The following is a 13,506-nucleotide window of genomic DNA, read 5'->3' as shown; positions in this document are numbered from 1 at the left end:
AGTGTGGCTATGGTTATGCTTTATTTGTTACAGACATGTTTACGTCAAGAAACATCACACGGTTTCATTTGCACCTTTCAACAAATCTGAAAAGGAATATTAAGAAGTAAAATTTATATTTAATCCTATACCTCTTCTCCGAGCACATTGTGACTAAATATACTGTACATACTGGTCAAAAAAATGTTGCCCTAATTGTACACTTCACACTTTAAATGGCAAACTGATAATATAAATGCTTTTTACTGGACAGTGATAACATGATGATGCAGCTTGAAAGTAAAATATTGTTATGAAAATCTTAAAACATGTGTAAATGTATTTAATAATTTTTACATTTTTACATTTAATTATTTAATTTGAGTCCAAAAAATGTTTCCTTAAGTTTTGGATATTTGTCTTCCTTGAAATGACAAATTTAGGGGGGGGAAAAATGCAGCTTTAAAATATGAGAACATTATGTTCATTATCATGTTTTCTTCGTTTTTTGTTTTAGTCCAAAAAAGCTACTTTTTGTATTAAATGTTTTCACTTTGAATAACAAAACGAGGAGTAAAATCTACAATGTACAATATTATCAAGTATTTCACAATGACACGTTTTAATGATATTGTACAGTATAATTAAGTCTAAAATTAATGTGATTTTTTTTCAGGATAATTTTACTTTTAGCCAATAAACAACTTTTATGTATCTTTTGGATCGGTTTTCCCCTTTAAATAACAACATTATATAATTATACAATATTTATTATTATTAAATATGAAGTATTTTACTATTTTATCAATAAATAAATAAATAATATTGTACACAACTTTTGTATTTTGATATTTTTGTGATTTTGTTTATATTTCTCCCTTACCCCCAAAAAACGTTTCTCTCTTTTGAACCAATTAGGATAATGTTAAGTTAACAATAATCATAATATTAATTAAGAGTGTAAGAATTTCTGCAACACTGTGTTTTTTATTCCATTCCATTTCATTGAATTGCTGTTTAAATCATAGATCGCTCTACTAGGTAGCACACACAATATTAAACATGATTACTGGTGTATTTGTAATTTTTTTTAAATTGGATTTCATTAGCTGGACTATTATATCAATTATTGTTTTATTAGTATTGTTAAAGTTGGGGAAAAAAAGTGTCATGCTTGAAATAAGTTGCATATGCATGCAGAGGGAAAACATTAACAAGATTACCTTGCATGACTTTGTGGGGCCGCTAATGGAGTTTTGGCATGTTACGGTAATTTCACACTTGATTTCAGCCTCAGCCTGGAATTCAACACTGCATTAATAGACATGTCACTCAAAGAAAAGTATTGAAAACAATATGTCTTTGCATTTATTTTTTATATTTTTAATGTAAACATGTTCCACATAATTGTTTTTTGGTAAGGTAAAGCTAAACCAACTCAATATTTTTGTCTTAGACTAAAAAAAGTCTGTAAAAAGTAGTCTCAACTTATATATTTTTTGTATTGTGTCAGTTAAACACAAAACTATAAATCAATGTTGAACTGGCTTGTGATTTAAAGGTCAAAATTTAAAATAAAAGCTGTTTTGGAGGTTGGGAACATAAATGTACACGACAATTACACTAGGATCTAAATTTATATATTTTTTCATCAGTCCATTTATCACTATTGTATTTTGTTTCACAAATACAATAAGTCAGTGTTGCATGAACTCAGCGGTTGTATTAATAATTTTGGCCATTTACTCAAATGATATAGTAAAGGTCATATATTACATTCTTTTTTAAGTTAAAGATGCAAAATACAATGCAGTGAGTCTGATCCATTAAAAATATTAATTAATCATTAGTTGTGTGTGTTAAATAAAAGCAAACATTGAGCTGTCAACATCAGTTGATATTTTTGGAATTGATATATTTATTATATCAGCATCATCATTTCTTTTTATTCCTTTCATGAAAATACATATACAAGCCAGTTGACACTTTCATTGTTTTTTGTTTCTTATACATTTCCATGATCAGAAAGGAGCAGATGGAAGAATACTATTCTTATATTTATCTGCCCCCTTTTTAACACAAATTATTTAGATGACTTTATCACTGTTCCCTCCACCAACACCCGAACTCCAACATACTTTTAATTTTCGTTTAAGCATTTTCAAAATGACACGTTCCAATCAAAATCAAAAATCAGTTTGATATAATTCTAGTTGGGTTTTTTTGTAACTCCTTTTAAATTCAAATATATTCTTGCAGCTTTTTAAGTCTTTGTTTAGAGAATTCCATGCTTTCACACCAGCAACAGATAAGCACATTTGCTTCAAATTGATATATTATATTTGTACTATATATTATTTGTCACTTAATGTTATATTTAATTGGTTACACATAAAAACTATTACATTGCTTGTTGTACTGGAACTGAATTAAAAAGTTAAGGTTTTTTGGGGGGGGGGGGGGCAAAATCTAGACGTACACTTCAGCATTTGCCATGCATCTATTTGTGGCTTGCTGTAACAAATAAACTTGGACTGCAACAAAATGATTTAACATAATACACAGCTTAAATTATGTGGCAATTTAAGCAGAGCCCCTAGATACTATCTTTTCTTTAAAAAGGCAACTGGCGACAAATTTAGTGAAAAAACTTTGACATGAAAGCACATATCTCTCTTCTCAATGAGCATGCGGTGCTGCGGTGGGCCTCGCATCTAAAAAGCACTCACAGGCTTGTTGGTGACATAAAAAAAAAAGGAAAAAAAAAGAAAAAGAAAAAAGTTCATTTTTAATTCTTAACATATTTGTTTTTTCATGTTTTTACTCACTATTTGTCTCACAACATTCACCTATTCCTCCCGCTATAGTGTCAATTTGTCGTCACCCACCACCCCCACAAATAGATAACAATGTGGAAAAAATTGTACTTACAAAAAATTACTTAATGACATAAAAGCATATTTTTCTCATGAATCAATGCCAGATCGTTAAAACTATTTAGCAAATATTGCATTAACTTTATAGGTGAGTCATGTTACCTTTCGGTATTTCGTCTTAACTAAATATTTTTTGGCCATCTGCTTTCGATCAAACGTCTTTTTCTGGATACAAATATTCCATTTATGAATTGAGTTAAAGACGCAAACTACAATACCGTTGGTGTGGCAAGTAAAGAGATTGCAGTTTTGTTTTTGTAAATCTACTATCTATGATGCATTAATGGCTTTTTGGTGAAGTTCTTTTTAAAGATGCACATCAGCGGTAATTGGTTTCACATCTAATTGAACCCGAGTCCCTAGAAAGATATCCTCAGGAAGACTTAGTGTCAGTGTGGTCCGAGTGGATTCACCTGAATTCACTTAGCATCTGATCCTTTGTCTTATCTCCTCCGGGCCTTGGAGGAGCTTTCATGATGAAAACATCTCTGTTATAGTTTTTTCCTTACCTCTTGGCACTCGTTTGATCTTTAAACTGCCATTTCCTGCCTGAGGGAAGGAGATAGAAATGTGTTACAGCTGGGAATGACATTTCTTCTCCAGCCATTTTACCACCACAAACAAAAGACGAACGCAACATACTTGGCCTCGCTTGAAAGCTAACCGCCTATGTATCATTCCGCGGCCGATAATACTCGCCGAACGAGCAGCGTTTACTCTTACCAAGTAGAAAATATATGTACAAACCCCGTTTCCATATGAGTTGGGAAATTGTGTTAGATGTAAATATAAACGGAATACAATGATTTGCAAATCATTTTCAACCCATATTCAGTTGAATATGCTACAAAGACAACATATTTGATGTTCAAACTGATAAACTTTTCTTTTTGTGCAAATAATCATTAACATTAGAATTTGATGCCAGCAACACGTGACAAAGAAGTTGGGAAAGGTGGCAATAAATACTGATAAAGTTGAGGAATGCTCATCAAACACTTATTTGGAACATCCCACAGGTGAACAGGCAAATTGGGAACAGGTGGGTGCCATGATTGGGTATAAAAGGAGATTCCATGAAATGCTCAGTCATTCACAAACAAGGATGGGGCGAGGGTCACCACTTAGTCAATAAGTGCGTGAGCAAATTGTTGAACAGTTTAAGAAAAACCTTTCTCAGCCAGCTATTGCAAGTAATTTAGGGATTTCACCATCTACGGTCTGTGATATCATCAAAGGGTTCAGAGAATCTGGAGAAATCACTGCACGTAAGCAGCTAAGCCCGTGACCTTCGATCCCTCAGACTGTACTGCATCAACAAGTGACATCAGTGTGTAAAGAATATCACCACATGGGCTCAGGAACACTTCAGAAACCCACTGTCAGTAACTACAGTTGGTCGCTACATCTGTAAGTGCAAGTTAAAACTCTCCTATGCAAGGCGGAAACCGTTTATCAACAACACCCAGAAACGCATTCGGCTTCGCTGGGCCTGAGCTCATCTAAGATGGACTGATACAAAGTGGAAAAGTGTTCTGTGGTCTGATGAGTCCACATTTCAAATTGTTTTTGGAAACTGTGGACGTCGTGTCCTCCGGACCAAAAAGGAAAAAACATCCGGATTGTTACAGGCGCAAAGTTGAAAAGCCAGCATCTGTGATGGTATGGGGTTGTATTAGTGCCCAAGACATGGGTAACTTACACATCTGTGAAGGCGCCATTAATGCTGAAAGGTACATACAGGTTTTGGAGCAACATATGTTGCCATCCAAGCAACGTTACCATCGACGCCCCTGCTTATTTCAGCAAGACAATGCCAAGCCACGTGTTACATCAACGTGGCTTCATAGTAAAAGAGTGCGGGTACTAGACTGGCCTGCCTGTAGTCCAGACCTGTCTCCCATTGAAAATGTGTGGCGCATTATGAAGCCTAAAATACCACAACGGAGACCCCCGGACTGTTGAACAACTTAAGCTGTACATCAAGCAAAAATGGGAAAGAATTCCACCTGAGAAGCTTAAAAAATGTGTCTCCTCAGTTCCCAAACGTTTACTGAGTGTTGTTAAAAGGAAAGGCCATGTAACACAGTGGCGAACATACCCTTTCCCAACTACTTCGGCACGTGTTGCAGCCATGAAATTCTAAGTTAATTATTATTTGCAAAAAAAAAATTTAGTTTATGAGTTTGAACTTCAAATACATATGTTGTCTTTGGAGTGCATTCAATTGAATACGGGTTGAAAAGGATTGGCAAATCATTGTATTCCGTTTATATTTACATCCAACACAATTTCCCAACTCATATGGAAATGGGGTTTGTACATATGTACATTTGAAGTAAGCATCTACGTCTCCCCTTTAACTTGAGACCAGGACCATCCATGTAGACCTCAGACAAGCAGAGAAAATCTTGATTTATTTTGTATATACAGTATCTTTTTCGAACTGGCTTTAAGAGGCCAAAGATGCTCCAAACTGGGTCTGCCACATAATCGACAGCATCGATTATAAAAATTCATTGACAAAGATTTGTTATCGTCAGCAAGACGCCTAATAAAATCCTAACATTGGGACACACAAACTCCTTTACCACAATAAGGTGGCAGCTGAGAAAGAAGTGTTATCCAAAATGTGTGTAATATATAATTATATATCTAATTTATCTTTTAAAACAGCTGAGTTGTGTCTGTGTTGCTATAGTAATTTCTCACTATAAACAAACACACTAAAGCCCACGTAACAAGATGAACATTAGCTTAAAAGCTAAACGTGACTAATGTTAGTAAAACAGAAGACAATTCAAACCACACTCGCTTGAGGACAAGTGAACAGCCCGAGGCCAGCATTTGTCACAAATAATATAAAAGGCTGCTCTGAAAAACTCCCCCGAGGACTCCTCAACGATGGACGCTTTTGACCTCCCTTTTTCTCAACAAGCACCTGGTGTCGAACTTTGAGATCGGCCCCAGTCCACAAAAACACTTCAACATCACACCCAAGTTGATTGGGCATACACGCACGCACCCGCCCCTTCCCCAACCACCGCCTTCCTCTGTTGCGAGTTTGTTGTGACTAAATGTAACGTGTTTATGTTTGCATTGCAAATGAAGTTTTTTCCCTTGGACTCAGTCTGGACCCCCTCTTGCGTATCCAGCCTTTGACTGATATTTTTTTACTCCCCCCCCCCTTTCCCAATATCACCTTTTTCTCACCTTTTTTTAAAGGAGCGCCGTAAAATTGGCTGCGCCGTCGGCGGTCTTGTCTTGTCTCCCTGTAACGTATGTCTGCTCTTAGTGGGACTGTGCCGAAAATATACTTTTCAGTTTTTATGTGTCTTGTGCATGTTAAGAATTGACAATAAATCATCTTGAATCTTGATTAAAACCCTAAAACGACGAACTTGGGCTAGCCAGAAAGCTATCATTTAGCCGTCCAACTATCGCTAAAACTCTCTTACCTTGTACAAGCAGGGGAAAATGTTATTGAATTTGGATGTCTTTTTTTTGGTAGGGCTCAAAACCAGTCCAATGGAGGTCAATATATGTTAAGCTATTCTTAAATCATGACAGCAACATCTTAGTTTTTTGTGTGATGAATGTGTGACAAAACATTTGTGCAATATTTATTAATATATCCCATTAACCTGTTAAAACTGCTGGGTTGTGTCTGTGTTGCTCTGGTAATTTCTCAACATCAACAAATACACATAAGTCCACATAACTAAAAGAATGTTAGCTAAAAGCCAAACAATTTTCGTAAAATTGAAGACAATTCAAACCACAAGCCCTTAAATGGGGCAAATGTCAAAAACAAGCAATGAAAAACTTGATTTATTTTGGATATGCTTTTTTTGTAGGATTTAAGAGGTTAAAGGTGCTCAAAACCAATGTATTGGAGGTCTGCGTTGCTATGGTAATTTCTCAATCTCAACAAACACATTAAAGTCCACATACCTAGAAGAACATAAGCTAAAAGCCAGATCTGACTGATTTCAGCTAAATTGAAGACAATTCAAACCACACACCCTTGAATGAGGCAAATGTCGAAAACAAGTTAACCGGCATTATAATTTCGTACTACAGAACACCAAAACGACAAACTTGGCCGTGCATGAAAGCTGCCACTTAGCAGTTCCAACTGCCCAATAACTGCTAAATCTCCCTGGACAAGCTTACTCTTAACAAGAAGCAAAGACATGGCCTTTTGAAGTAAGCATCAAAGCCTCTCCTTTACTTTGACAAAAGGACCACCCATAAAAACTTGTACGAGCATAAAAAACGTCATTTATTTTTTATATATCTTTTTCCAGCCGGGTTTAAGACAGGGGTGTCAAACTCATTTTAGCTCAGGGGCCGCATGGAGTAAAATCTATTCCCAAGTGGGCTGTAATGGTAAAATCATGGCATGATAACATAAAAATAAAGACAACTCGAAGTTGTTTTCTTTGTTTTACTTTGGCCAAAAATAGAACAAGCACATTCTGAAAACGTACAAATCACAAATAATCCTCTGGACAAAACACTTCAAGTTTGTTGAAAATTCTGAGGAAATTGGTGCAGTTTCAAAAACACAATGAGCTTCGTCTCAGTGTATCTACAAAGCCAGGATTAAACTTTAAGTCACAGTCTTTCTGGGATTGGACAAAAAACACAACATGTAAACTCTTCGAGGTATTGTCACATTGGGGGGTCGCAGCTTGCTGCGGGGTTGTTCTTCCAACGCAAAAAAAGGGCTCCGGACGACAGCATTAAGGTAAGCTTGGATTTATTTAACATAAATCACTCACTCCCACAAACACAAAAATACAACAAAAAAGGCAAGCGTGCCTAAAACACAAGTGAAGTTGCTAAATAGATCAGAAGCTATGACATGGACTAGGAAACTTACTTAGTCAGAAAGAGACATGAACCGTCCATCCATCCATCCATCTTCTTCCGCTTATCCGAGGTCGGGTCGCGGGGGCAGCAGCCTAAGCAGGGAAGCCCAGACTTCCCTCTCCCCAGCCACTTCGTCCAGCTCCTCCCGGGGGATCCCGAGGCGTTCCCAGGCCAGCCGGGAGACATAGTCTTCCCAACGTGTCCTGGGTCTTCCTCGTGGCCTCCTACCGGTCGGACATGCCCTAAACACCTCCTTAGGGAGGCGCTCGGGTGGCATCCTGACCAGATGCCCGAACCACCTCATCTGGCTCCTCTCGATGTGGAGGAGCAGCGGCTTTACTTTAAGCTCCCCCCGGATGACAGAGCTTCTCACCCTATCTCTAAGGGAGAGCCCCGCCACCCGGCGGAGGAAACTCATTTCGGCCGCTTGTACCCGTGATCTTGTCCTTTCGGTCATAACCCAAAGCTCATGACCATAGGTGAGGATGGGAACGTAGATCGACCGGTAAATTGAGAGCTTTGCCTTCCGGCTCAGCTCCTTCTTCACCACAACGGATCGATACAGCGTCCGCATTACTGAAGACGCCGCACCGATCCGCCTGTCGATCTCACGATCCACTCTTCCCTCACTCGTAAACAAGACTCCGAGGTACTTGAACTCCTCCACTTGGGGCAAGATCTCCTCCCCAACCCGGAGATGGCACTCCACCCTTTTCCGGGCGAGAACCATGGACTCGGACTTGGAGGTGCTGATTCTCATCCCAGTCGCTTCACACTCAGCTGCAAACCGATCCAGTGAGAGCTGAAGATCCTGGCCAGATGAAGCCATCAGGACCAAATCATCTGCAAAAAGCAGAGACCTAATCCTGCAGCCACCAAACCGGATCCCCTCAACGCCTTGACTGCGCCTAGAAATTCTGTCCATAAAAGTTATGAACAGAATCGGTGACAAAGGGCAGCCTTGGCGGAGTCCAACCCTCACCGGAAACGTGTCCGACTTACTGCCGGCAATGCGAACCAAGCTCTGACACTGATCATACAGGGAGCAGACCGCCACAATCAGACAGTCCGAAACCCCATACTCTCTGAGCACTCCCCACAGGACTTCCCGAGGGACACGGTCGAATGCCTTCTCCAAGTCCACAAAGCACATGTAGACTGGTTGGGCAAACTCCCATGCACCCTCAAGGACCCTGCCGAGAGTATAGAGCTGGTCCACAGTTCCACGACCAGGACGAAAACCACACTGTTCCTCCTGAATCCGAGGTTCGACTATCCGGCGTAGCCTCCTCTCCAGTACACCTGAATAGACCTTACCGGGAAGGCTGAGGAGTGTGATCCCACGATAGTTAGAACACACCCTCCGGTTCCCCTTTTTAAAGAGAGAAACCACCACCCCGGTCTGCCAATCCAGAGGTACTGCACCCGATGTCCACGCGATGCTGCAGAGTCTTGTCAACCAAGACAGCCCTACAGCATCCAGAGCCTTAAGGAACTCCGGGCGGATCTCATCCACCCCCGGGGCCTTGCCACCGAGGAGCTTTTTAACTACCTCAGCAACCTCAGCCCCAGAAATAGGAGAGCCCACCACAGATTCCCCAGGCACTGCTTCCTCATAGGAAGACGTGTTGGTGGGATTGAGGAGGTCTTCGAAGTATGCCCTCCACCGATCCACAACTTCCGCAGTCGAGGTCAGCAGAACACCATCCGCACCATACACGGTGTTGGTAGTGCACTGCTTCCCCTTCCTGAGGCGGCGGATGGTGGTCCAGAATCGCTTCGAAGCCGTCCGGAAGTCGTTTTCCATGGCTTCCCCGAACTCCTCCCATGTCCGAGTTTTTGCCTCCGCGACCGCTGAAGCCGCACACCGCTTGGCCTGTCGGTACCTGTCCGCTGCCTCAGGAGTCCCATGAGCCAAAAGAACCCGATAGGACTCCTTCTACAGCTTGACGGCATCCCTCACCGCCGGTGTCCACCAACGGGTTCTAGGATTACCGCCACGACTGGCACCAACTACCTTGCGGCCACAGCTCCAATCAGCCGCCTCGACAATAGAGGTGCGGAACATGGTCCACTCGGACTCAATGTCCAGCACCTCCCTCGTGACATGTTCAAAGTTCTTCCGGAGGTGGGAATTGAAACTCTCTCTGACAGGAGACTCTGCCAGACGTTCCCAGCAAACCCTAACAATGCGTTTGGGCCTGCCAGGTCTGTCCGGCATCCTCCCCCACCATCGCAGCCAACTCACCACCAGGTGGTGATCGGTAGAAAGCGCCGCCCCTCTCTTCACTCGAGTGTCCAAAACATGAGGCCGCAAATCCGATGACACAACTACAAAGTCGATTATAGAACTGCGGCCTAGGGTGTCCTGGTGCCAAGTGCACATATGGACACCCTTATGCTTGAACATGGTGTTCGTTATGGACAATCCGTGACGGGCACAAAAGTCCAATAACAAAACACCACTTGGGTTCAGATCCGGGCGGCCATTCTTCCCAATCACGCCTCTCCAGGTTTCACTGTCGTTGCCAATATGAGCATTGAAGTCCCCCAGTAGAACGAGGGAATCACCCGGGGGAGCACTCTCAAGTACTCCCTCGAGTGAATCCAAAAAGGGTGGGTACTCTGAGCTGCTGTTTGGCGCGTAAGCGCAAACAACAGTCAGGACCCGTCCCCCCACCCGAAGGCGGAGGGAAGCTACCCTCTCGTCCACCGGGTTGAACTCCAACATGCAGGCTCTGAGCCGGGTGGAAACAAGAATTTCCACCCCAGCCCGTCGCCTCTCACTGCCGGCAACGCCAGAGTGGAAGAGAGTCCAGCCCCTCTCGAGAGAACTGGTTCCAGAGCCCTTGCTGTGCGTCGAGGTGAGTCCGACTATATCCAACCGGAACTTCTCCACCTCGCGCACTAGCTCAGGCTCCTTCCCCCCCAGCGAGGTGACGTTCCACGTCCCAAGAGCTAGCTTCTGTAGCCGAGGATCGGACCGCCAAGTGCCCTGCCTTCGGCTACCGCCCAGCTCACATTGCACCCGACCTCTATGGCCCCTGCTATGGGTGGTGAGCCCATTGGAGGGGGGACCCACGTTGCCTCTTCGGGCTGTGCCCGGCCGGGCCCCATGGGGACAGGCCCGGCCACCAGGCGCTCGCCATCGTGCCCCAACTCCGGGCCTGGCTCCGGAGGGGGGCCCCGGTGACCCGCGTCCGGGCGAGGGAAATCTGAGTCTCGGTTCTTGCATTTCCATAGAAGTCTTCGAGCTGCTCTTTGTCTGATCCCTCACCTAGGACCTGTTTGTCTTGGGAGACCCTACCAGGGGGCATGGAAGCCCCCGGACAACATAGCTCCTAGGATCATTGGGACACGCAAACTCCTCTACCACGTTAAGGTGGCAGCTCAGAGAGGAGGAGACATGAACCGGTGTGGCATAAAGACAATGCAGGCAGAACGAGTGATGAACAAAGGTAGGCTTAAATAACAGTGACATGATTGGTGAAAACAGGTGCGTGACTCAAAACGTGAAACAGGTGCGTGACGTGACAGGTGAAAACTAATGGGTTGCTATGGTGACAAACAAGAGTGCACAATGAGTCCAAAGGTGGAACAGGTGAAACTAATGGGTAACTATGGAAACAAGGGAGTGAAAAGCCAGAAACTAAAGAGTCCAATAACTAAACAAAACAAAACATGACTAAAACAAAACATGATTACACATACATGACAGGTATCAAATACCTCCTTTGTCATGTCCACGTATCAATGCAGTGCTAACTCAACAAACCGTAAGAAAGGGAGGTAAAAACTATTCAAAAGGGTTAAGTTCACTTTTCCGGTGTTTGACAGAGACCTTTTTGGGGAGTAAGGGTGCCAAATGACGATGTGTTCGAAGCAGAAGACATAAAACGGCAGGTTTTAAGTTTCATGTGGGTCGAGGAGGAGGAGCCACAGTCACCCTTTACTGTGTACCTCCTGCTTTGCCTCGGTATAAACCGTTTGCTTGCCTAACAGAATTGCTATTGTGACATCCAGTGGACACATTTAGAACAGCAGTTTCTTTCATTAAAAAAAAAAAGCAGCTCATTTTTATACTTGGCAAACTCATCACGCGGGCTGGACTGCGAGCCGTACGTTTGACACCCCTGGTTTAAGAGGTTGCTCAAAATCAAACTCAGTATTGCGCAATATATTAATTATCGTAATAGTTTTTGTGTAAACAAATTAGTGTAGTTTATCTCGTAATATAGCTCATTAAAGGGGCTCATATTTTCAAACCAAAAATAGCTAGCTACCATTAGTGGTTTACCAGAACATATTTTTAAAGAAAATGTCTATATATTTTTTTTACAATTACTAATTACATTTAATAAAAATTGCTCGTCAGCCCGAGGAATCAATCTGGCGTTCAGGTGTGTCACTCACCACTGTCTCGTATACATACGTACAGTACAGGTCAAAGGTTTGGACACGCCTTCTCCTCAGTCAATGCGTTGTCAATCATTGACATGACTAAAGGTAGCGTGGCCGAGCGGTCTAAAGCGCTGGATTAAGGCTCCAGTCTCTCCGGAGGCGTGGGTTCAAATCCCACCGCTGCCAATTTTTTACCATGAATTGATTAACGTGGACCCCGAATAAAACAAGTTGAAAAACTTACCATTTGGTGGTCAATTGTACGGAATATGTACTGTACTGTGCAATCTACTAATAAACGTCTCAATCAATCAAAAAAAAAACTATTTACATTGTAGATTGTCACTGAAGGCATCACAACTATGAATGAACACATGTGGAGTTATGTACTTAACAAAATAAGGTGAAATAAATGAAAACATGTTTTATATTCTAGTTTCTTCAAAATAGCCACCCTTTGCTCTGATTACTGCTTTGCACACTCTTGGCATTCTCTCAATGAGCTTCAAGCACATCTGTGAAGTGAAAACCATTTCAGATGACTACTTCTTAAAGCTCATCGAGAGAATGCCAAGAGTGTGCAAAGCAGTAATCAGAGCAAAGGGTGGCTATTTTGAAGAAACTAGAATTTAAAACATGTTTTCAGTTATTTTACCTTTTTTTGTTAAGTACATAACTCCACATGTGTTCAATCATAGTTTTGATGCCTTCAGTGACAATCTACAATGTAAATAGTCATGAAAATAAAGAAAACGCATTGAATGAGAAGGTGTGTCCAAACTTTTGGCCTGTACTGTACATGCCTGGAGCATGTGCACATGCACAAAAACAGTCCCAGAGAAGCAACTAACAATATGCAGTCATGTGTAGTTATGATCATACTTGCCAACCCTCCCGGATTTTCCGGGAGACTCCCGAAATTCAGCGCTTCTCCCGAAAACCTCCCGAGACAAATTTTCTCCCGAAAATCTCCCGAAATTCAGGCGGACTTGAGTGACGTGTCGACAGCCTGTTTTCACGTCCGCTTTCCCACAATATAAACAGCGCGCCTGCCCAATGACGTTATAACTGGAGAATGATCGAGGGCGAGTTCTTAGTTTCTTATGTGGGTTTATTGTTAGGCAGTTTCATTAACGTCCTCCCAGCGCGGTAACAACACACAACAGCAGTCACGTTTTCGTCTACCGTAAAGCAGTTCGTCTGCCGTAAACAGCGATGTTGTGACACTCTTAAACAGGACAATACTGCCATCTACTGTATATGCATATGTGACATTAACATCTAGGGCTTTTAGAGAGTGCAGTGCACAACT

General features: G+C 42.0%; 1 non-coding gene across 1 annotated transcript; it reads left to right on the top strand.

Moving 5' to 3' along the window:
• Positions 1 to 12,298: 12,298 nt before the first annotated feature.
• On the top strand, positions 12,299 to 12,380 carry trnal-aag (transfer RNA leucine (anticodon AAG)). Its single transcript has one exon. It is a non-coding gene; the product is annotated as a tRNA-Leu (tRNA).
• The last annotated feature ends 1,126 nt before the right edge of the window (positions 12,381 to 13,506 follow it).

Source organism: Nerophis lumbriciformis, linkage group LG28 (assembly GCF_033978685.3).
Source record: "Nerophis lumbriciformis linkage group LG28, RoL_Nlum_v2.1, whole genome shotgun sequence".
NCBI classification, from domain to species: domain Eukaryota; kingdom Metazoa; phylum Chordata; class Actinopteri; order Syngnathiformes; family Syngnathidae; genus Nerophis; species Nerophis lumbriciformis.
This window is presented reverse-complemented; position numbering and strand designations above follow the sequence as displayed.